The sequence below is a fragment of the Choloepus didactylus genome, chromosome 2 (assembly GCF_015220235.1).
Source record: "Choloepus didactylus isolate mChoDid1 chromosome 2, mChoDid1.pri, whole genome shotgun sequence".
NCBI lineage: Eukaryota > Metazoa > Chordata > Mammalia > Pilosa > Megalonychidae > Choloepus > Choloepus didactylus.
This window is the reverse complement of record NC_051308.1, coordinates 142,980,092-143,004,723: the sequence shown is the minus strand read 5'-3', so window position 1 is coordinate 143,004,723 and position 24,632 is coordinate 142,980,092. Positions and strand designations below refer to the sequence as shown.

General features: G+C 37.0%; 1 protein-coding gene across 1 annotated transcript in view; it reads right to left on the bottom strand.

The window, feature by feature from the left end:
- Positions 1-14,890: 14,890 nt before the first annotated feature.
- Positions 14,891-24,632, bottom strand: part of PLPPR5 (phospholipid phosphatase related 5) — a 156,367-nt gene continuing 146,625 nt past the window's right edge. The window contains 1 exon segment of the mRNA XM_037815686.1: positions 14,891-15,638. The gene's annotated coding sequence lies outside the window, so the exon portion shown is untranslated.

Here is a 24,632-nt window from a genome sequence, read left to right as displayed (position 1 = left end):
ACAGTGCTTGCCTTGTTCTTGTCATACTACGTACAATGTAGAGTATCTTTTCTATGCTTTGATGAATGGTTATACTCAGGCTTCTGTAACTTCAGCTATCTTCCATTTGAATTTCACTTTCAGCATTATCACTTTTTGTTTCTTTGCTTCACTTCCATCTTTGTTGGCTAGTTCCCGTTTTTGATTAGTCATTTTTGCAAGTCATGTGGATTTATCATGGGAGACAAGGAAGCAACACAATACATGCTTTGCTGTCTGTGTATGAACAGAATAACAAATGTGTAGCAACCAACTGCATACAGACTCTGAATGAAGTGACCTGATTGGTCACTAATCATTATGTTCATCTGTTATTTACACAGAAATTTGTGAACTGAAGAGCTAGCAGCAAAGTTTGTACTTTGTGCAATTACTCACAGTTATTATACTGTAGTAATTAACATTTGAACTGTATTGTTGGATTGGTGTTATTTAACTAAACCAGGGTAACAGAAATTTGTAAAAATCACAATTGTTCAAAGCTAGCATGCACGCTTGTATGTGTGTGTGTGTGTGTGTGTGTGTGTGTGTGTCTCAGTGTATCATAACCTGTTCTTATATTTCAATTATTCATTTTCAGATTTTATTATTTTGCTTCAAACCTCTTTCTTATCCTTTCTTCCCAGATGTTTTTCTTTTTTCCTTTCCTAAATTTTGTGGGCTTTTTTTGTTTGTTTGCTTGCTTGTAAAATTATGTTCTCTTCCTTTATTGCTACATATGGGTACAGACCTAGGAAATTTGTCTCCAAACAAAAATTCAGTAAGTTCCCCATTGCTCTTAGTTAAGTAGTGGGTGGACAATTCTCTAGCAGTCAACCATGAAGGCATTTTGGGGGTATAGTTTGTGATTGATGGGGTGATCGCCCTTGCTCAGATACAGCTATCTTGCTTTCTATTCTCATTTGGAGGATTCTCATTCTCATCAGGAAAAATTTGTACTCAACAAGTTAAAGAACTCGACTCAGGAGGGCATTGCGTGGACATTTTTAAGGTTTAGCTGCAACAAAAGTTTGCGGTGAATTGAATGCAAAAATGGTTGTTGCTCTCTATCCATCCATGGCCCCACTTGCTTTGCAATGTGACTTTGCAGCTCCTCCTTAATCTGGTCTGGCTTTGGGATTTGCTTCGGCCAATTGCATGAATGGAACTACTGGTGTGCTGGTACCTTGTACTGGGGATTGAATCAAGTCCCTCACAAAGACAGGGTCAAGTCCTAATCCCTGGCCTGTGGGTATGAACCATTTGTAAATAAGATCTTTGAAAGCGTTATTAGTTAAGGTGTGGCTAAACTGAATGAGGATAGGCTTAACTCCAATATGGCTGAAAGCAATATGCTTATAAGCAAAAGAAATTGGACACAGTAGCAGGAACCAGAGGAGGAGGCAGAAAGAGATTTCCATGTAACAGAAGATTGCCGGAAAAAGTTATCACCAGAACACTAGAGACTTTGGAGAAAGCAAGGCCTTGTTGATACCTTGATTTTGAGTTTCTAGCCTCTAAAACTGTGAAACAATAAAGTCCTGCTTTTAGGCCAACCGGTTTATGGTATTTGCTATATCAGCCCTGAAAACTAAGGCTTCTGCACTCTGTTGGACCTCTGCGACAACTACATGAAATAGCTTGGCTAGCCAATGGAGGGTGACAAACAACATGGAACAAAGTCCAGGTGTCTCAAGTGAATCCATCTTAGACCAGCCTACAGCCAGATGAATCCCATAAATGAGAGAGACTAGCCAAGATCAACAGAGCCACCTTCCTGAGCAAGGATGCATAAATGAGCCAAGCTCCAATGAGAAAAAATGACTCAGCTGCAACAGAGACTTGAGAGGGAGTACATGTTTTTCATTATAAGCCACAGAGTTTTAAGCCTTTTAAAATTCAGCAATAGCCAAATAACACAATGTTGTTTATGGAGGCAATGTTTATTTATTAAACATTAGTTATTAGCTATTGCTGTAATCCATAAGAATGCACTTTGCTAAGTCCTGAGAGTAGGTAACATGTTAACCCCAAGCCAGTTCTACCCTTAAACTTTAGACATACCTGTTCAGGTGCCATCAATGTCAAGAATGCTGAATTGTGCAGTCCAGGATGGCAGGGACCATATCTATCTTTCTAACCACTGTTTAGTCAGTGCATTACAAAATATACAGTGTCCAGAACCACTCAACCACTCGATACATATTTGCTGAATGAATAAAGGCTGGAAGGCCTTCTTCAGCAGGGGCAATACCTCTAGGGAAAACTGATTGGCACTCAAAGCATCTCATTATTTTGGACAAGTTTTCCTTTTTTTTTCCTAATCAATTTTAAAATCTGTTAAATTTTTTGCCTTCTGAGAAGCAAAAAAATTCCCCTTTTCTACAAATGATAGTGTTTATGTGCAAAATAAAAATGGAAACACATTTATAAATGAAAGGCAAATAGGCAAGAGAATGGGGTCTGTCTTAAGAATGGCACCTGAAAATTGTGAACTTTGAGTTTTCATTTGAATACTGGAGGTAGTTGTATATCCACTCATCCGTGTTTACTTATATTGAGCTCTTTGTATGAAAAGCCACAGATTTGAAAGATGGCAGTCTAGTTTTAGAATTTAGATCCTGTGATCCATCCATGGCTCACAATGGGCAAAATAGGGGTAGCATAGTGTTCTGGTTTGCTAATGCTGCCGTTATGCAAAATACCAGAAATGGATTGGCTTTTATAAAGGGAGTTTATTTGGTTACAAAGTTACAGCCTTAAGGCTATAAAATGTCCAAGGTAAGGCATCAACAACAGGTACCTTCACTGGAGAATGTCCAATGGCATCTGGAAAACCCCTGTTAGCTGGCATCTGCTCCAGAGTTCTGATTTCAAAACGGTTTTCTCCAAAATGTCAGTGTCAACTTCCAATGACTGTCTTCAAAATGTGTCTCTCAGCTGCAGCAAGCAGTGAGCTCTTTCTGTCTGAGCTTTTTATATGGCTCCAGTGATTTAATTCAGACCCACCCTGAATGGCTGGAGTAACACCTCCATGGAAATTATCCAATCAAACTGTTGCCCACAGTTGATTGAGTCACATCTCCATAGAAACACTCAATCAATAGGTTCCAACCTAATCAACACTAATACAGTCTGCTTCCACAAGATTGCATCAAAGATAATGGCATTTTGGGGGACATGATACATCCAAACCAGCACACATAGTTCCTTTTTTTTCTTTAAATGCAATTTTATTGAGATATATTCACACACCATATAATCTATCCATAGGATACAATCAATGGCTTGCAGTTTCACCACATAGTTGTGCATTCCTCACCACAATCAATTTTAGAATATTTTTATTACTCACACACACACACACACACACACAAACTAAAAGCAAAGAAAATATCCCACACCCCTTACCTTTATCATCAACTGCCAGCATTGGTGTGGTACAATTGCTACTGTTGATTAAAGGATATTAAGAAATTACTGTTAACTATAGTCCATAGTTTGCAATAGGTGCATTTTTTCCATATACCACTCTGTTATTAACTCCTTGTAATGGTGTCACATGTTTTTTCTAGTTCATGAAAGAACTTTTTTATATTTATATGTTAAGTCACAGTCATTGTCCATCACAAGACTCACTGTCTTTTACATTCCCATGTTTTAACTTCTAGCTTTCCTTTTGGTGACATACATGAACTTAACTTCTCCTATCAACCACATTCACACACAATTCAACACTATTAATTATACTCACTGCAATGTGCTACCATAACCTCTATCCAATTCTAAGCATTTAAATTCAATATAGTTAAAAATTCTGTACATATTAAGCAACAACTCCCCATTCTCTAGCCTCATTCTATCTCCTGGTGAAATACATTCTAGATTTTATTGCTATGAGCTTACATATTATAATTAGTTCATATTAGTGAGAACATACAATATTTGTCCTTTTATGTCTGTCTAATCTTACTTGACATAATGTCTCCAAGGTTCATCCATGTTGTCATGTGCTTCAGGACTTCATTCCTTCTTACTCCTGAATAATATCCCATAGTATGTATGTACCACCTTTTGTTTTTCTGTTCTTTGGTTGATAGACATTTGGGTTGTTTCCATCTTTTGGCAATTGTGAATAATGCTGCTATGAACATCAGTGTGCAAATGTCTAGGTCCTTGCTTTCAATTCCTCTGGATATAAATGAGTAGTGGGATTGCAGGATTGTAAGCACCTCTTTACTTAGCTCTCTGAGGACTGCCAAACCATCTTCCACAGTGGCTGAACCATTTTACATTCCCACCAGCAGTGAATAAGTGTTCTTATTTATCCACATCCTTTCCAACACTTGTAGTTTTCTGTTTGTTTAATAGTGGCCATTCTAGTATGTGTGAGACGATATCTCATTGTGGTTTTGATTTGCATTTCCCTGATAGCTAGTGAAGATGAGCATATTTTCCTGTGCTTTTTTAGCCATTTGTATTTCTTCTTTTGAAAAATGTCTGTTCATGTCCTTTGCCCATTTTTTAAATTTTGTTCTTTGTCTTTTTATTGTTGAGTTGTGGGATTTCTTTTTTCTGGGTATCAAGTCCTTATTGGCTGCCATTTCACCCTTGTGCCAAAGTCCTTTGAAGCAATGGAGTATTCAGTTTTGAGGAGGTCCTGTTTATCTATTTTTTCTGTCATTGTTTGTGCTTTGGTTATAAAGTCTAAGAGACTACCGCCTATCACTTGATCTTGAAAATGTTTCCCTACATTTTTCTTCTAGGAGTTTTATGGAACTATCTCTTAGTATCATTTAGGTCTTTGATCCATTTTGAGTTAATTTTTGTAAAGTGAGATAGGAGTCCTCTTTTATTCTTTTGGCTGTGGATATCCAGTCCTCCAAACATCATTTGTTGAAAAGGCTGTTCTGTCCCAGTTGTCAAAAATCAATTGACCATAAATCTGTGGGTCTATTTCTGACCTTTCGATTTGATTCCATTGATCAGTATGTCTATCTTTATGTGAGTACCATGCTGTTTTTGACTACTGTGGCTTTATAATATGCTTTAAAGTCAGGAAATATGAGTCCTCCCACTTCACTTTTCTTTTTCAAGATATTTTTGGCTATTTGAGGCCCCTTACCCTTCCAAATAAATTTGATAATTAACTAGTACATTTTTGTAAAGTAGGCTGTTGGAATTTTGATTGGTATTACATTGACTTTGTAGATTAATTTGGGTAGAATTGACATTTTAATAAGTTAGCCTCCCAATCCATGAACACAGAATGTCCTTCCATTATTTGGGGCTTCATTGATTTCTTTTAGCAATGTTTTATAGTTTTCTGTGTACAGGACCTTTACATTCTTATTAATTTTTTTCTTAGATATTTGGTTCTTTTAGTTGCTGTCATAAATGGAACTTTTTTCTTGATTCCTTCCTTGGGTAGCTCATATTAGTGTATGGAAATACTACTGATTTTTGTATACTGATCTTGTATCCTGCCACTTTCCTAAACTTATTTATTAGCTCTAGTAGCATTGTCATGTTTTTTTTTTTCAGGACTTTCTGAATATAGGCTCATGTCATCTGTAAATGGTGAAAATTTTACTTCTTCCTTTCCAATTTGGATGTATTTTATTTCTTTTTATTGCCTAACTGCTCTAGCTAGAAGTTCTAGCACAACTTTGAATAACAGTGGTAGCAGTGATAACATCCTTGTCTTGTTTCAGATCTTAGAGGGAAAGCTTTTAATCTCTCACTGTTTAGTATGATGTTAGCTGTGGGTTTATCATATATGCCCTTTATCATGTTGAGGATGTTTCCTTCAATTCTTACCTTTTGAAGTATTTTTATCAAGAAAGGATGCTGGACTTTGTCAAATGCCTTTTCTTTGTAAATCAAGATGATCATGTGGTTTATCCCTTTCTATATGTAAATGTGGTGTATTACATTAATTGATTTTCTTGTGTTGAAACAGCGTTGCATACTTGGAGTATAACCTACTTGGTCATGGAGTGTAATTGTCTTAATGTGTGGTTGAATTTGATTTGCTTGTATTTTGTTGAGGATATTTGCATCTAAATTTATCAGAGAGATTGGTCTGCTGTAATTTTTTTCTTGCAGTATCTTTATCAGGCTTTGGTATTCTGGTTTTATTGGCTTCATAGAATAAGTTAGGTGTTCCCTCTTCTTCATTTTTTTGAAAGAGTTTGAGCAGGATTGTATCAATTCTTCTTGGAATGACTGGTAGAACTCACCTATGAAGCCAGCTGATACAGGCCTTTTCTTTTATTGGGAGGTTTTTGATGACTGATTCAATCTCTTTACTTGAGATTGGTGTTCTAGTTTGCTAATGCTGCTGGAATGCAAAACACCAGAGATGGATTGGCTTTTATAAAAGGGGGTTTATTTGTTCACACGGTTACAGTCTTAAGGCCATAAAGTGTCCAAGGTAACACATCAGCAATTGGGTACCTTCACTGGAGGATGGCCAATGGTGTCCGGAAAACCTCTGTTAGCTGGGAAGGCATGTGGCTGGTGTCTGCTCCAGAGTTCTGGTTTCAAAATGGTTTTCACCCAGGACATTCCTCTCTAGATTGCAGTTCCTCTTCAAAATGTCACTCTCAGTTGCCCTTGGGGCATTTGTCCTCTCTTAGCTTCTCTGGAGCAAAAGTTTGCTTTCAAGGTCTATCTCCAAAATGTCTCTGTAAGCTGTAGCTCCTCTCTCAGCTCCTGTGCATTTGTCAAAGTGTCCCACTTGGCTGTAGCAAGCTTGCTCCTTCTGTCTGAATTTATATAGTGCTCCAGTAAACTAATCAAGGCCCATGCTGAATAGGTGGGGCCATACCTCCATGGAAATTATCCAATGAAAGATCTTGCCCTCAATTGAGTGATCACATCTCCATGAAAACATCTAATTAAAAGCTGCCAACCCAATCAACACCAATACATTTCCTGCCCACATAAGACTGCCTCAAAGATAATGGTGTTTTGGGGGACATAATATATCCAAACCAGCATAGTGTGTTTCTAGGAAATTGTCCATTTCATCTAAGTTGTATAGTTTGTTGGCATATAGTTATTCATACTACCCTCTTATCATCTTTTTTATTTCTTTGTGGCTCATGGTAATGACCCTCCCTCTTAGTTCTGATATTTATGATGTTATTTCTTCTTGGTGAATTGCCCCTTTTATTAATATGTGGTGTCCTTCTTTGTCTCTCATATCATTTTTGCATTCAAAGTCTGCCTTGTCTGATATTAGTATAGCTACCCCAGATTTTTTTGGTTATTGATTGTGTGGAATATAATTTTCCATCTTTTCACTTCCCACCTATTTGTATCTTTGCTCTAAAATGAGTGTATTGTAAACAGCATATAGATGGATCATATATTTTTTTATCCATTATGCCAATCTGTGTCATTTGATTAGAGAGCGTAAACCATTAAAATTCAATGCTACTATTGTAAAAGCAGTAATTACTTCAACAATTTTGTCCTTTGGCTTTTATTTGTCAGATCTATTTTTTTCCTCTCTTTTTAACCTTTTAGTTACTTTTACCGATAATCTTCATTTCTATACACTCCTCCAAGACTCTCTCTCTTGTGTTGTCTTTTCAGCTGGCAGAACTCCCTTTAGTAGTTTTTGCAGAGCCAGTCTCTTCTTAACAAACTGTTTCAGCTTCTGTTTACATGTGAATATTTTAAACTCTCCCTCATTTTTGAAGGACAACTTTGCTGTATAAAGAATTCTTGGCTGGAAATTTTTCTCTTTCTGTGTCTTAAATACATCATACCACTGCTTTCTGGTTTCTGATGAGAAATAAGCACTTAATTTTATTTGGCTTCCCTTGAATGTGGTGAATTGCTTTTTCTCTTGCTGATTTCAAAAGCCTCTCTTTCTTTTTGACATCTGACAGTTTTATTTGTATGTGTCAGATTTATTCTGTTTTGGAGTACGTTGGGCTTCATGGATTTGCATATTTATGTCTTTTGTAAGGATTGTGTCCTAGTTTGTTAATGCTGCAGAATGCAAAACACCAGAGATGGATAGGCTTTTATAAAATGGGGGTGTATTTCGCTATACAGTTACAGTCTTAAGGCCACAAAGCGTCCAAGGTAACACATCAGCGGAGGATGGCCAATGGCGTCCGCTAAACCTCTGCTGGCTAGGAAGGCAGCTGGAGTCTGCTCCAAAACTCTGGCCTCAAAACGGCTTTCTCCCAGGATGTTCCTCTCCAGCAAGCTTGCTCCTCTTCAAAACATCACTCTCAGCTGCACTCCGTTCCTCTCTTGGAGTCAGCTCATTTATATAGCTCCACTGTCAAGGCCCACCCTGAATGGGCGGGGCCATGCCTCCATGGGAACATCCCATCAGAATCACTACCCATAGCTGTGTGGGGCACATTCCAAGCAAATCTAACCAGCACCAAATATCTGCCCCAACAAGACTACAAAGATAATGGCATTTGGGGGACCCAATACATTCAAACCGGCACATTCCACCCCCTGGACCCCAAAATGACATTATCTTTCCAAATACAAAATGCATTCATTCCACAACAACATCACAGAAACTTATATCATCTCAGTAACAATAGTCAAATACAAAATCCCATCAAAATCAGTTTAGGCATGGTCAGTCCTAAAGCACAATTCCCCTCTAGCTTTGGATCTGTGGAGTTAGAAGAAGTTATATGCTTCCAACATACAAAGGAAGGACAGTCATAGGATAAACATTTCCATTGCCATAAAGAGAAACAGTAAGGAAAACAGGGTTAACAGGAGCAAAACAGTTCCTAAAACCTGCAGGACAAACTCCATTAGATTTCAAAGTCTGAGAGTCATTAACAGAACAACGTTGCATCCTTGGGGCTTGAGAGAGTGGGAGCCTAACCCTTCCCAAGGGCCTTTTTGGCAGCTGTTTCCTCTCCAAATGCTTGGGTGAGTGCTCCAGCGTATCCACACATTGGGGAGACCACCTTCTCAGCCCCACCCTCCGCAAACATCGGGGCAGCTCCTGGATTCCCTTCCATCTCTGGGGCACACGCTCAACCCCTTCAGAACAGTGGGGTGGCAGCCAGGCTCTCCCCAATTCCCTGGAAATATGCTCCACCCTCTTTGGGACCTGAGGTGGCAAAACTCTTCCAGAGCATCAAGGCGGAAAGCCCGCCCTCGACCTCCAGGGCAAACTCACCCTTTCCATGCATGTGGGCTACTCCGCTCTCCCAGCCCGAGACCTCCTGACTCCAGACCTCAACCTCCATGGCTCTGTCTTTGAAGAGATTTTTCCTTTAATTTTTTCCTTGTCTGTCTCCTCCAGTCCAGACCGGCAATGGCTCCGTCTATAAAGATCTCGCAAAAATTCTGTTGGCTTTGCGTGAAGCACGCAGAGGTCAAAGCCATCAGACAGTAGAACTTTCCACAAATCCTTTCTGGTTAACTCCTTTTCCAATCTTGTCTTGTACTGAAATGGTGGCTGGGTTCCATGTTTGGTTACATCCTCATGTTGGGCTGTAGCTTCTGGGATTCCACCCCCTGGAAGCCTGTAATTTTCCAAGCAATCAGCTTCTGGTCTCTGAACCCAAGAGTTCAGTTCTAAGTTTATCTCTTTCCGCTCGCATTTTACTATAAGCTGCAAGGAGAAGCCAGGGTACATCCTCCACACCTAGTCTGGAGATCTCCTCAGCTAAGTATTCCAGGTTGTCGCTTTCAAATTCTTCCTTCCATCTGACACCAGGACTCAATTTTGCCAAATTCTCTGCCACTTTAAAACAAGGATCGCCCTTCTTCCAGTTTGCAACAACACACTCATCATCTTTGCTGAATGCCTCATCAGAAGTATCTTTAGAGTCCATACCTCCACAAACAGTCTCTTTAAAGCAGTTTTGGCCTCCTCTATCAAGCTCCTCACAATTCTTCCAGAAACTCCCCATTATCCATTTGAAAAGCTGTTCCAACATGTTTGGTATCTGCAAACTCAGCAGCAAAAGAACTCCACTTCTCTGGTACCAAAATCTGTTCTAGTTTGCTAATTCTGCAGAATGCAAAACACCAGAGATGGATAGGCTTTTATAAAATGGGGGTGTATTTCGCTATACAGTTACAGTCTTAAGGCCACAAAGCATCCAAGGTAACACACCAACGGAGGATGGCCAATGGTGTCCGCTAAACCTCTGCTAGCTAGGAAGGCAGCTGGAGTCTGCTCCAAAACTCTGGCCTCAAAACGGCTTTCTCCCAGGATGTTCCTCTCCAGCAAGCTTGCTCCTCTTCAAAACATCACTCTCAGCTGCACTCCGTTCCTCTCTTGGAGTCAGCTCATTTATATAGCTCCACTGTCAAGGCCCACCCTGAATGGGCGGGGCCATGCCTCCATGGGAACATCCCATCAGAATCACTACCCACAGCTGTGTGGGGCACATTCCAAGCAAATCTACCCAGCACCAAATATCTGCCCCAACAAGACTACAAAGATAATGGCATTTGGGGTCCCAATACATTCAAACCGGCACAGATTGGGAAATTTTCAGTCATTATTTCCTCAAATATTCTTTCTGTCCCTTTTCCATTCTCTTCCTCTGGGACACCTATATTGCATATATTTGTGTGCTTTGTATTGTCAATCATTTCTCTGAGACTCTGCTCAAATTTTTCCATTTTTTTAATCCAATTATTCTTTTGCCTGTTCAAATTTAGATGTCCTATCTTCTAGCTTGCTGATCCTTTCTTCTGCCTCTTCAAATCTGATGTTGTGTATCTCTAGTATATTTTAAATTTTGTCAATATTTTCACTTTGGTAAGGTTTGTTATTTTTCTATATATTCTTTAAAATTCTTCTTTATGCTCATTCAGTGTCTTCTTATTATCCTTTATCTCTTTAGCCATCTCATTAAATTTGTTTAGGAGATTTGTTTGAACATTTTTGATTAGTTGTTCCAAATTCAGTATCCTTTTAATTTTTCATTTATTCCTTTGACTGGACCATATCTTCCTGCATTTTCATATGTCTTTTGATTTTTTGTTGATATCTGGTCATTTGATTATCTTCACATGTTTATTCTGAAGGTTGGTTTCTTTCTGTTGTCCAGGATTGAGTTGTTGCTTAGGTTTGTATTAAGGCACTTCATTGACAGTTGGATCATCAATATTCCCAGCAAAACATGGTTAAGTACCCATACAGGAGGCAAAGACCAGGTCCAGTAGCCCTGGAATATGGTCTGGAAAGACTGCATATAGCCCTCTTTTTTCTTGCATTTTCCAGCCTGCCCAGCAGATGGCAATACTTAGCTACCTATTTCACCTCTGAGTCAGTTGAAACAGTGATGCCTGTTGGCAGCATCTGACCAGGAGGGGCTGAAACTGTGGGGAATCCCATGTTCTCACTTTGCCAGCCAATATCAGACCCAGTGTTGGGCTGTGTCCCCCTCTGTACTTGGAGTAGAGGTCTCCTGTGGCCATCCAGCCCACGCCTCCCACCGGGCAAGGATTGGGCCACCTGCAGCTGCTTCCCTCAAGGGTGGGGAATGAGTGCCAGGAGCTGGAGAAGGAATTACAGTCTCTTACTATAGTTCTTCAGTCTCTTTGCCCCACACTTCTCTTGGCATTGTACTGTCCTCCCTTTTTCCCCAGATCCCCAGTTGATTCAGACAGTTTCTGTCTGGCTATCTGCTGCTTTGGGGAGAGAAGTAGGTTCTGCTGCTCCCCCTTAATCTCCCATTTTGGAAGTCCCTCCTTGGGGCCTTTTGTATTCAGCACTCCTCCATGGCTTGTGTTCTGCCCTGGGTCTTTATGGATTTGGATCCTCTGGATATGTATGTGGGTCTAACTCACTGCTGTATTTTTAGTCTGTGTCCCTGGTGGGTGGTGTCAGGGATCCTGGCCATTGCGTCTGGACACTTCTCAAGCTGCATGGGACTGAGGGAGGGGGAGGGAAACGGACTGGTCTGTCTGGAATAGATGTTTCCTACCTGGATATTTCTTTCTTCTTTTGTCTTTCTTTGATTCAGCATTTGTGGAATCCTTCTCTAGTCTCTACCTTCCTCCAGAGTTCTAAACAAGTGAGATTTGTCCTTTTGTTCATTGAATCTCTGGGGAGATTTTTCCCAGGGGATGGGTCACAGTGCCATGCTGATGAATTCACTCCATAGTTCCTTTTTTATTAAACCTTTCTATGATCTGAGACTCTATCAGCCTGAGAACAGCTATAATTGAAAGGGAATAACACAGGAAGAAAGGATTTGAAGAACCTTATTTTTTTAGAAGGTATTCATTCACTTAAAATCTGGAAGAAATTTCCTTAACAGATACTTTAAAAAAATCAACTCACAAAATTCATGATGCCAGGCAAATTGTGAGAAGATCAATGCATACATGGATTCAAATGGTGTCATTTGGTATAAGTCCAAGCTAACTTTTTAAAGCATGTAATGAAAATTTAATAAATGGTGTCCTAGAGGCAGGAGCAAGAAGATTTATATCCATTCCTCAGTGACTTGCTCATACCCAGGAGGCAGATTATGCAGATCTTAAACCTCCCCAGTGTCCCACATAGTTTCCAGGGGATTGTGATATACAAATACAGAAGTTGGTAGGATCCCAGGATGGCCCAAATATGCAAAGAATCACTTAGTTCATTCAGGAGCTGGTCTAATCTGAACCATTATGCTCCATTTCTAAACACTCTTTTGTCACCCTGTTAATTGTGACTTACATTAACAGGCATTTTTAAATTCCTCCACTCCCCAAAAAGGACTAATACATGGAAAGAAACAAGCTTCATATTTTTTAAATTTAATTTTTAAAATTTTATTTGAAAAATACAATATACAGGAATTATTTTCATCCCTACTGCTTTTTCACAAAGGGAGCTGAATGGTAATTATAACTGAGATATTTGGCTAGGATAGGTCCTGAGAAAAGAGATGTCCAGTTAGAAGTGGAATAGACAAAGTCTGTAAAAGAAGGTTCACCTCTCTTTTAACATAAAAGAGCCTTTTGAATAATCTTAGGAATCAGATAAAACATGTGCAGAATTTCTGCCATGCAAACGGAGACTACTGAAATTTTCAGATTGACCAATTTATAATGACTCGGGCCCCAAGGAGTTAGAATAAAAAGGAAATGTCTTTATTAGAAAGATACGTTTTTTTTGCTTTTACTAGATTGTATATATATGTATTTACATATTAATATTTTCTTAAATGTGTTCTTCATTATTCGCAGTAACAACATCAAAGTTAAAGGCTCTTGGCTTGCTTTGTGCCTTATGCAAGTGTATCTTTTTTTCTTTTGAATCCTTTCATAGCAGGATCCTTCGTCACAGAATCTTGGGTCAATGACCTTTACATATTTCAGATGCTCTCACTCTGATTCTAGGTTAAATCTGAGATTTGAAGAATTTACAACTCCTGCATTCAGACCAGTTTTAGCAAGGTGCAAAGACAGATCACTGGCATATGAATATCTAACTAAGGTTTTCAACAGGAGAAAATGTCCTGCTTGGCTCCTTGGAAAAGAGAGTTAGAACCAAAAAAATTGATCTAACTCTGGAAGCCTTATTGGTAATTTTACCTCCTAAAATATTATCATTATCCCCTTCATTTCCATTCCCAGTGAGTGTATTTCCTATTGCTGTTGTTTACCTCAGAAAGTATTTAAAAAGGGTCAAGCAGTTTTAATCTTTTTTTCTAACAGAATTGCATTTCTGTAGAGATCTGAAATTGGTAGACATATGGATTCAATTTTCTTTTTTTGGCCCTTAAGTAGGAGACTAAACTTCCATAGTGATGGAATGAGCAAGCAACATCTATTTTGGGAGTAATGGACAAATCTTTGGTTACATTCATTTGCTGAATTTTGTTGAAATTCCAGAGAAGATTCAAAAGTTTATTCTTTATAATACTGTCAAGGTTAGAAAGATACTTTTCAATCAATTAATTTCTACTCAAATAAGCCTCAGCTATTCAAGGTAGTTTTAAAAATTGCAACGTTATTGTTGAGGCATAAACTTATTGGCTTTCTCATGGTTCAGTTCATCTTCTTTGTAATAATCTTGATTTTCATCCTTGATGCCACATACTCAATGCACGTTATATCCCTTGGGGCCTCTCGTGAGGAGTTGGGTTGGAGATGAGGGTGGCAGGAGAGCCATTTGATTGAGGCTTCCCCTTCTAAATGGTCTCACATCTCGATATTATTTTAAAATAGGATTTTAAATAGGTCACTATATACTTGTAGATCTCACGAGTGTTCAATTTTGAAATGTAAACGTTTAAAATATGGCATAGCTTTTGTAACTCTATTTTGGCATTTCATCATTTCTTAAAACACAGGCCATTCTGCTCAGGACTCTACTGTCCTCTGAAAGTCCTAGATGTATCAATATAATATGGCAGCTATGGCATATTTGGAAGGTTGGGGTGAGAAAACCTGGATTTAACTTTCAACTCTGTCTTTTACTAGCTGTATGGGATTGGGTCAGTTATTTACCATCTCTTGGCTTCATTTTTCTCATCTGTAAAACCAAAGTCACACTCTTAACATTTACATGGGGTTACTGTGAGGATTAAATGAAATAATGAATGGGAATGTAATTTGTAAACTATAAAGTACTACACAGATGCAAAGTAAAACATGTTAACTATATTTCTAGCACTTATATAACTTAAATTATGTGTCATGGCGTGGTACTTTCCCATTTAAATTATGTGGGATCTTAACTAGTAAAAAAAGCCTAAGCATGGAGACTTTAACCACTCTTGAGACACTGTTACCAATGGAAGATTTTGCTTAATAATGGGTACCATTGCTGAATTTACTCCTTAAACTATCCTCAGTCTGCCTGCATTCAAGAACCACAAGTCAACAATTAAACCACAATTGTCAGGAAAAAAGTCCAAATAAATAATTTTTAATATGATACATTACTTATTACAGTAAAAATTGGCATTTTCCCCTTCAAAAGCAGAAGCACCAGTCTTAGAATGTAAAGTATGAATGGTATTTTAAAGTGAAATATAGCATAATATAATGTGCAAACATTGTTTTAGTGTAGAACATACTTTCTAAAAGTAAAGCAATTTCACACACTGAAATCTGTTAGAATGGAAATAATGTCATGCTGAATAAGAAAATGAAACCCCCATGACTTTCAATGTCCACTTCAACCTAAATATGGCATATTGTTGAATAGATATACAAAAAATCAAAAAGCTTAACTAGTCCAAAATAGAGGGTTTTCTTGCACAAATATGACTCATTTCAAAGTTTCTTTTCACACAGTTGCAATGATTCTGTGAGAAACTAAAGTGAATGTTTTATTTATGAATTAATTTGCTCATTCAGTCACCACATTTTTATTGAACACCTACTTTGTGCTAGGTGATTTTGTAGGCGCTGGGGATACAGAGAAAAATGACATGGTCCTGCCCTTGAGGAGCTCACAGTCTAGTGGGGGAAACAGATAGGTTGACACTGATTTTAAAATTATAAAAATTTTAGACAACTTTATAAACTTCTTTTGTGATCAAACAAACTTTGGGTGTTATGAGTGGATGGTGAAAAGGGATGATGTCCAATGCAGTGAAAAACCGTCTGCTTCAATATCATGTGACTTCTGCAAAGGCGGTAATGTGGTTCTGCAAAAAGAAAAAGGAATTACAAAGTCAGAGTCTTGGGAAAACTGGCTTCATAAAATATTTAGTGCTTTTACAAATAAGCATTAGTTTAACGTAAAATTGTAGTCCACATATGTTTGAGTTGTACAAACATACAGCATTATTAAGCTAAGTTCTATGTATTATTGCTGACTCTTAGCTGCTAACGATATATTTTATTCAATATTCTTAATTAACCAAATAGACTAAAATGTTACACCTGCTTTATTCAAAATTAACACTGAAATTTGGAGAGACAAAAATGGCAATGCCAGACATGTTAATATTCTGCTCAGTGTTAATGGAATTTTAATGCTGCATGCTAGAGTTTCAGATTAATTACTCCCTGTGAGACAGATGGCATAGAGTGAGGTGGTGAAATGCTCAGAATGAAATGACATTTTCTAATTGACAAAAATCTACTTAAACATTTCATTTTTTGATGCATGAATTGAGACTATAGTCTCTGCATTCTCTGTTGTTTACCTCTACTATATAATTCATCACAGAGCCTTTTTATCCCCAAAAGCCAGAATAGTGCATAACAAAAACCCTGTGTAAGGGCTAATTTTTAAATGAATGTAGGCACGTAACAGGCCATATCATGGCTGCTGAAATATTACAGTGAAAATTGATATAATTACTCATGCCTATTACAATATAACATTGGTGATAAACCCAACCAATTACAGCAGCATTGTAAAAGTGTTCACCATCATATTACTTGTTTTGAATGTTTTTCATAGTAGGGTTTGTATTGATTCCTTTTCATATGAATACATCATAAATATGATTTCATATGAGTGTACGCCACCAGATTTCTTCCATGCATATGTAGCTCTTTTCTAGTTAAAGTGTTTTAACTAATTGAAACATATTTAAAAGGCATGTGAAGAAAGTAAAATTCATTTTTTACTGATTTTATACATATGGAACCACAACTAGAAGGATATGATTAACTAAAGTTTAGGACATTATTTTCTAGGCTTGATCCACTTGAACCTAGAAAAATCATTAGTAAAAATCAGTAGTGAGCAGAGCATGTTGACTTTTTCACCAACTCCTGATAAAAGCTTAGAAACTTTAGTTTCCCATCAGGGGAGCAAAGCATGATGAAAATGCTGGAAATTCAGTAGCTCATCTCCGTTTTCTTGAGTTTTCCTTAGAAAAGTGTACGTGTAACTTCAGGACAAAAAGACATGTCAGAGTTATATAATGTACCATGACTGAATAAAAACCATAAGAACTGCCCCATGGGATTTGGAAGCTGTGAACTGAGAAAATACAATTTGATATACAGAGTTTCAGTACAAAACTGACAGGAGTGTCACACCTCTGGACGGGACTACACACAGAGTTATTGCTTGGAAGATGTTTAGATATAAATGAAGATTCTTCAGTCAGAGGCAATTAAAGGGTAGAGAAAGGCTGAAGAAGTGGCAGTGGAGAGAGAGGAAAGAAGACAAAAACTAAGAGGAAATAGTAGTGTTCCATAGGCTTTGGCCTAGGAATCTGCATTCTTGTCCCTGACCTAGATAATGAAAGTGTCCAGGAGGGTCATTAAATTTGCTGAAAATGATCCTGAGTGAGGACACAACTACCATCCTGGAAGGTAGAAACGAAATAAAAAAAGACCTTGATTAAGCGGTGAAACGATCAACAAAAAATCACTGAAGATCTTTGCCTGGCAAAACAAAGCAGAAGGAAAACCAAGCACACACAAGAGTGTGACAAAGAAAGAGCAATGATTGTAATGCAACCTTATAATATATTGTTTAAACTTGGGCATATTGAGGGGCTAAAGGAGTACTAATAATACAGAGGGACAACAAGCTTGAATTAGGACTGTCCCAAACAGGACTTAAGGTTATCTTAGAAAACAAGTATGGAAAGTCTAGCTCTAAGCATGCTATTGAGATCTTGGAAAACACTGGAATTCAGTCTTGGCATTTAAAATCACATGCTCGGGTAGCCACTAGATTTTCCTTTTGCTGCCCATAAATTCCAAACTGCATTACCAGATCATTGTTAAGTTAAATTACACAAGTAATAGTTTATTTTTCAGATTAACCATACTTTTACATCCCAGGTGTCTGGAGAAAACTCCTGCTGTTTTCAGATTATCGCATTTTTTAGTTTACATCACACTTAAATCTTAACCTCTAAGATGATTTTTTCTTAATTTGATTGGAATTAGAAGGTTCTTGCTCTGGGCTCAACTTTTAAAGGTGATAGTGATTAGCATAGAAATAAATAGATGAAACTAAGACAAAATTGTGCAGAGGGAGGAAGAAATTAAGGGGAAATTTAATAATAGGTTCTAATACATGAAAGAGTACAGAGAGGACATGGATGATCTGTTCATTAACTTCACTGTCTAAAAACAAATGAACCTCCTATCCCATAGAATGAGGGTTATGGATTATTTATTCCAGCAGGTTTTTAAAAATAAGATTAATTCTCTTCTAGGTTAGGGGTGTTTTTTCTAGACAGAATCTAGAGAAAGGAGAAGATAATTGCTTAAGTCCTTCCCATCTACAGGGCTGTATGATTCTAAAGTATAAAAATTATATTAGCCAGGTAAATGAGTAATTTTAAATATATAGGCCATAGATCCTATGTAGGAAACTATCATTTTGCTCATTTCGCCATTAGCGTTTTTCTCAGTAATATAAAAATCCAGAATTCATTTATTCCTAACAAATAGATTCCCTGGGATGTAAATTTGCTGCCTGACAGAAGCTTCCCATTTTCTTTTGAGTGAATTCTAAACCTGCAATATTAAAGCTCGTTTGTAGATGACAGCGCAAACAAGCAGTAGGCAAAACAAAAACACATGCATAAAAGTTTAAATCAGAGTCACAAGAAGAAAGTGGCCACATAATTTATCAGCACAAAAACTGGTACCTTGAAAAACTACACATACGGATGCTTATGGTGGAGGTAACCGAGTTTGAACCCAACAAGCCAGAAATCAGAATATGCTACAAGAAGCATTCATTAAAAAGTGCTCATTCAAGTTCACAGCAAACCGGTGAACGAAATACTGAGTCCTTGAGTGCAGGAGTCCCAAGGAAAAACAAGTTCTTTGTTTCTGAAAAGTTGTGGATTTTCAAATTTGTAACTTCTAATGTCTATAGAATGCCAGGTTTTAAAGCTTTAAGTTCCACATGAAAATCTCCATTGTGCTATTTGTTCTATACTTCCATTTGTAAAATTCCATCCTGTAATTTTTTTTAAATGTCATTAAAAACAAAACATTTATTTACTCCATGAGAATCTGAACACTTGTCACCTGATAAGATCTGCCTTCACTATTTCCCTTTGGAAAAATAGGAGGACATGCAAAAAGAGCACACCAGGGAAGTGCTCAAAATTAAGGCTATAGGAAAACATAAAAAGCCACTATTAAGGGCTCTTGGTTGAGGGATGCTAACTTCCTATTAATAAATGAATGAAATCAGAGAAATAATACATTCGAAAGCACAATTAAATAAAACAATAAACTCTAGTTCCTGGATGCCTTTTGGTTGTAATGGAAACCTGCACAAAAGGACACATTTTTCTGTATTTGCTTTCTCTCTGCAACTCAACTCCAACACCAGTGCGCTCTTGCGCACATACGTTTATTGCCTTAATTGAAGGTGTTCACAGTGGCTCATTCCCATTATCCAGCTGAAAAGTCTTGCAAGGCAGTCTTTGAAGGACCTTCCCTGTGAATTTTCTTCTTGACAATTCTCAATAAGATGGTTTCTGGACACCTACAATATGTGATTGATGTGTTATTTGAATGTTTATTAAAGATTGACTGACTTACTTGGACAAAGTAATACTTTACTCAAAGTACTGTGTTCTATTGTTAGAGGTTAAATATTCCTCCAGTTCCTTTCTTTCGCGATGGTTACAAAAAACATTTTTGCTTTAATGGAAGGTTGTCAACAATCAGCTTAGATTTTTAACCTAAATAAAAAATGACTTTTGTGCACACACTTGTCATTGATTTAATGATTTACATCTTTGGCTCTACTGGCAAGGAGGCTCTGTGGAACAGCGGAATTTGCAGTCACGTAGTTTGAATGTCAAGTGTTTGCATGTGGGCTCCATCACAATTTAAGCGTTCACAATCAATTTAATATTTCAAAGCCCCAGTTTTCTCATCTGTGAAATGGATATAATAGCAATTTAGAGTTTTAGTAAGATTAAATAAGATTATAGACATAAAGGTCCTTGCTACTACTCGAACAAGTCCACCATCTATTCATAGTTGTCTATAAGAGTCTCAGAAGCTAAAAAAAAAAAAAAAAAAAAATAGAAACAAATTAAGAATAATTTTTTTTCTACAATTGGTTGGAATTTTAAAAACAAAACTCACCATTTATTTATCTGACCAACAAGTCCACGATTCTCTTATGTATAATTCCAAATCCAAACAATTTTAGAACCCAAATTATTTTTTATAAGATTGGGCCAAATTCATTTGGTGGCAAAAACCTGACTTGAACTGATGTGAGGTGATTTATACTCTTTATGCTTTGCTGCAGAAATATTGATATTTTTGATTATGAGATGTTGCTCCAGACCCTGTTTACTTAACAAAATACACAGTATTTTTCTTTCTAAAATATAAAATATTTTGACTCCTGAAAAACAGGATTCAAAGATTTAGGATAAGGAATCACGGCCCTTTAATTAATTCAATCAACAATTCTGATGCTATACAGGCACATCCTACATTTTATCAGGGTGAGATAGACGAACATCATACTCAAAAATACTGTTCCTCTTTATTTTGCTCTTTATTTTGCTCTTGCCTTCCTAAATTCATTCATTGTGTAGTTGGTTAGCGTTTTAGTAAATAGAAATAACGTCAGATATGTTTAAGAAGAAATTATTAGAGAAATCCAGACATCAGGCTGTGAAGTTAATTGCAAAATTCATGCTAAGCAATTTCTCGTTGTTTTAAGAGGTTGGGGATATAGAGACATAAAAGTTAAAATGTGACAAAACCACAGTGACTTGCCCTCTTGGGAAAGAAGACTTTCTTTGTCTCCAGTGGGGTGTTTCAGCTCAGCGTTTTATGTTAGTTCAGACTTTTGTTTCCGGTCAGAAATTTCCTTTTTGTACTATAGGAGGAAAGGGGCTAAAAGTTACTTTCTGGGAGACTCTTTTCTCCCTAGAGAAAGGAGAAATAGCTTGGTAGCTTACTCTGATAAGCTAATAAAACCAGAGGCAGGCCCAGCTTTGTTTAAAACTTCAGCTACAGATCTTATGAAGTATCTCTAAACCCTGAGGAGCCAAAGAAGCTTAAAGCTTTCCACACCAAATCTTTAGGAGCGCTGGCTCTCGACCTTGGCTGCATGTGGGAATCACCAAGGAGCTTTAAAAAACACTGATACCTGGCTTGCCACCCCAGATACTTGGATTTAATTGGTCCATAAGGCAGCCTGGTCATCAGGACTTTTAAATGCTTTCTGGATAATTCTAAGGTGCAGGCAATACCAATAACCACTGTATGGGAAGCTTTGCAGGCTAATTGTGCTGGGCAAAGTGCTGGCTCCAGAATCCAAATCACCCAAGGTGGTGTCTGTTATAGTGCAGATCCCTTGGCCCAAACCAAGGCCTCCTGGATCAGAATCTCCGGGCTTGCATCCCAGAAATCTACATTTTTAACAAGTGCCTCAAAGGAATGATTCCCTTTCACATCAGTCAGGGAACCATTGCCTAAAGAGACAGAAAAGTGATTGATTAGCCAAGGGAATACTGTCAGTCAACTAAAACCAATGCTTTCTTTAAAAGGCTGTCCTTTCACTGGTAAAACAATATTGCCTACAAGAGGAGTAATCCTGAATGATTTTACAAAAAATCATTATTATCTTCCTCTCTTACAGCTCACAATGCATATTATCAACTGAAGGTGTAGGGCAGACCTGGGGCAAGGTTTCTGTTTCATTTTAACTCAGTATTCCTAAGTTTATTGCCATGAAACTCCATTGAAGTCTATTAATGCTAACGTATTCGTGGTACTTATGCTCTCTGTCTTAAGATCCTTAACATCCCTAAGTCTAACTCACTGCTATATTCTCAACCATAAACCATGTTAGAAATGTAAAATCCCAACTTACCTCCTGCCCTTCCACTGCCCTCACACTATGAAGGCTCTTTGACCATTTTGAAATTTCCCAATCCACAATTTATCCTCTGCACTAGACTATTTTGCTCCTCCTGAATTCTATTTCTTTTCCACATCATTCTGGACCACATAGTAGATCACCTGAACACTCTTGAAAAGCATCCTCAAGTATCTTGCCCTTGTGCTTTTACTTTACTTGCCAAACAAAACCTTTGCACAAGCTGGTTCCTCTGTTGTGGACATTTTTCTCACCCTTCGTTACTTGGCTAAATCTTAACAGTCTCAGATCTCCCCTTAGATATTGTGCTCCTCTAGCATAGCTGTTATCACTTTGTTCTGTATCTGCTTACAAAATTATCTATCTCCTTCCCAGACTGTAAACTCATGAATGTATCTCAGTGCTTATTTGATAATTATTATACATTTCATATACTACAAATCTGATTAAAAATTTAAGTTTTATTATACATAACAACAGATCATAAGAAAGGGAACTCAACCGTAAATTGTTTTGTACTACTATTTTAAACTGACTTTATTTCATTTCTCCTTAACTTCTTTAAATGCTTTAGATTTGCTAAATAAGCAGTCCAATGCCATTTGACAGAGGAATCAAAGGTCATGGATGAATCCTTGTATAATCAAGAATTGATCATAGCTCCTTTTAAAAACATTTCCCTATTTAAAAGGAAAAGGTACCAGTTTGTAAAAATCTGGATTAGCCACATCAAGAATCATTTCAGAATCATTCAAAACCATAAAGGCCACTAGCTATGACATAGATTTTTGGGAAATATTTATAAAGGTAAATATACATTTACCATACAACCCAACAATCCTACTCCTAAGAATTTATCCAAAATGAGGAAAAATATGTATTCACACAAAATCCTATACATGAATGTTTATATCAGCTTTATTAATAATTACCAGAAACTGGAAACAACCCGAATGTCCTTCAACTGGTGAACAGATAAACTGTGGTCTATATCCGTATCACAGAACACCACTCAGCAGTAAAAAAGAAAACAAAGCTTACTGATATATGTAAGAGTATGCATGAATCTCAAATGCATTAGGCTAAGTGAAAGAAGTCAGACTCAAAAGGCTACATACTATAAGAATCCATCTTTTAGGAAAGGCAAAACTATGGGGACTGAAAACAGATCAGTAGTTGCTAGCGGTTGGGGCTTGATGAGATGAAGGGGTTCACTACAAAAGGGCAAAAAGGAACTTTTGGGGTGATAGACATGTAGTATAACTCAATTACGGTGATGGTTACATTATTGTATGTTTGTCAAAACTCATAAAACTGTACATTAAAAGGACGAATTTTAGAGGATTTAAATTATCCTTTAATAAGCATACAAAAAAGCAAACAAATATCAGGACCACTAGTTAAGACATAAACTGAAGTCTAAAAGACAAGGGGTATCTAGAATTTGATTTGTCAGTTATTGAATTATTACTTCAAAATCTGATTTCTTCAGTCAAAAAAGAAAAAGTATAAAATAAATTTATCGGAAAATGCTCAAGAATATAAATTAAAATGAGATCATTCGTTTGTGGCCTATGTGATAGGAGAAAATTATGAAGAACATAATTTTGTAGGAAAGGACATAAGAGTAATTTTTTTATATGAATCAAGCCAAGAAGCTTGAGAGTATTTATCCTATTTGTCTCAGCATTTCTCCTTCCATGGATTTATCTTAGATTATTAATTAATTAACTGAGATTACTCAAAGATATATATTTTAAGAATGTTTACCTTAGCATTGTTTATAATTGTGGGATATTGGAAGCAAACTTCTATATCTAACAAAGGTAATGGTTAAATAATTTATATGGATTAAAACTTCAATATAATGGTATACCATTGTGTAGTGCAGTGGTTATAAGCCTGGGCTCTGAAGTCAGACAAATATGGTTTTATTTTCTTGCTTCAGCACACAGACCAGTTGTGTGACCTGGACAAGTTATTTAAACTCACTATGTCTCCTTGTTTTTAAAATGGAAATAATAAGATATGCTCAAATGATTTCTATAAAAAGCAAAATGAGAATTTATGTTTGAAGTTCTTAGCATATATTCAGACACAGATTAAGTTCGCATTAAAGATTAGCTGCTACTGATATGCTTGATATAATTATTTTATTTATTGATCTGGAACAACACCCATGATGTATTGTTATGTGAGCAAAAGCAGATTACAGAGCAGAACATACAGCGAGACCCTTTATTATACACACTCATGCATGGGGTCTTGAAGGATACTTTTAGAAAATATTTCCAGTGATGACGGTTGTGGGATATGGGCACTTCCTATTCATTTTCATTTTGCTTACATATATTTTCAAATTTTGAACAATATACACAAATTTCTTGTTTGTTTATTAATTGTTTCTTTAAAAGACAACACAAAACAAACCCTAGTTGTTTTGTAAGACTGTTAATGGGGTGACTGTTTGGTTATTTTCCTAGTTATAGTCAAATAAAGTTTTACATTTTGCCTACAAAAATTCTTTGCAATGTGTGGTGTCCCGGATTGATTCTGAAATCCTGAATGTTGTCTCTACATGATCAACCACACGGGAACAGATCTGAGCAAAAAGAGGGATGAATGCGTGAGAGCAGTTTCCCACAGATATCAATTATGTGTGCATGGCAAATGATTTTCTAATTAGTCATTGTTTTATTCTGTCTTTCATTAACTAATGATGGAATGAATCATGTAATTTAAAGATGTAGCCATCAACTCTATATTTATCCACACAAATGAGATGGGAATCTTGGTGTCTATATTCACAAGTTATTTACTGAAAGATGCTTTTATAAAAGGCCTATGA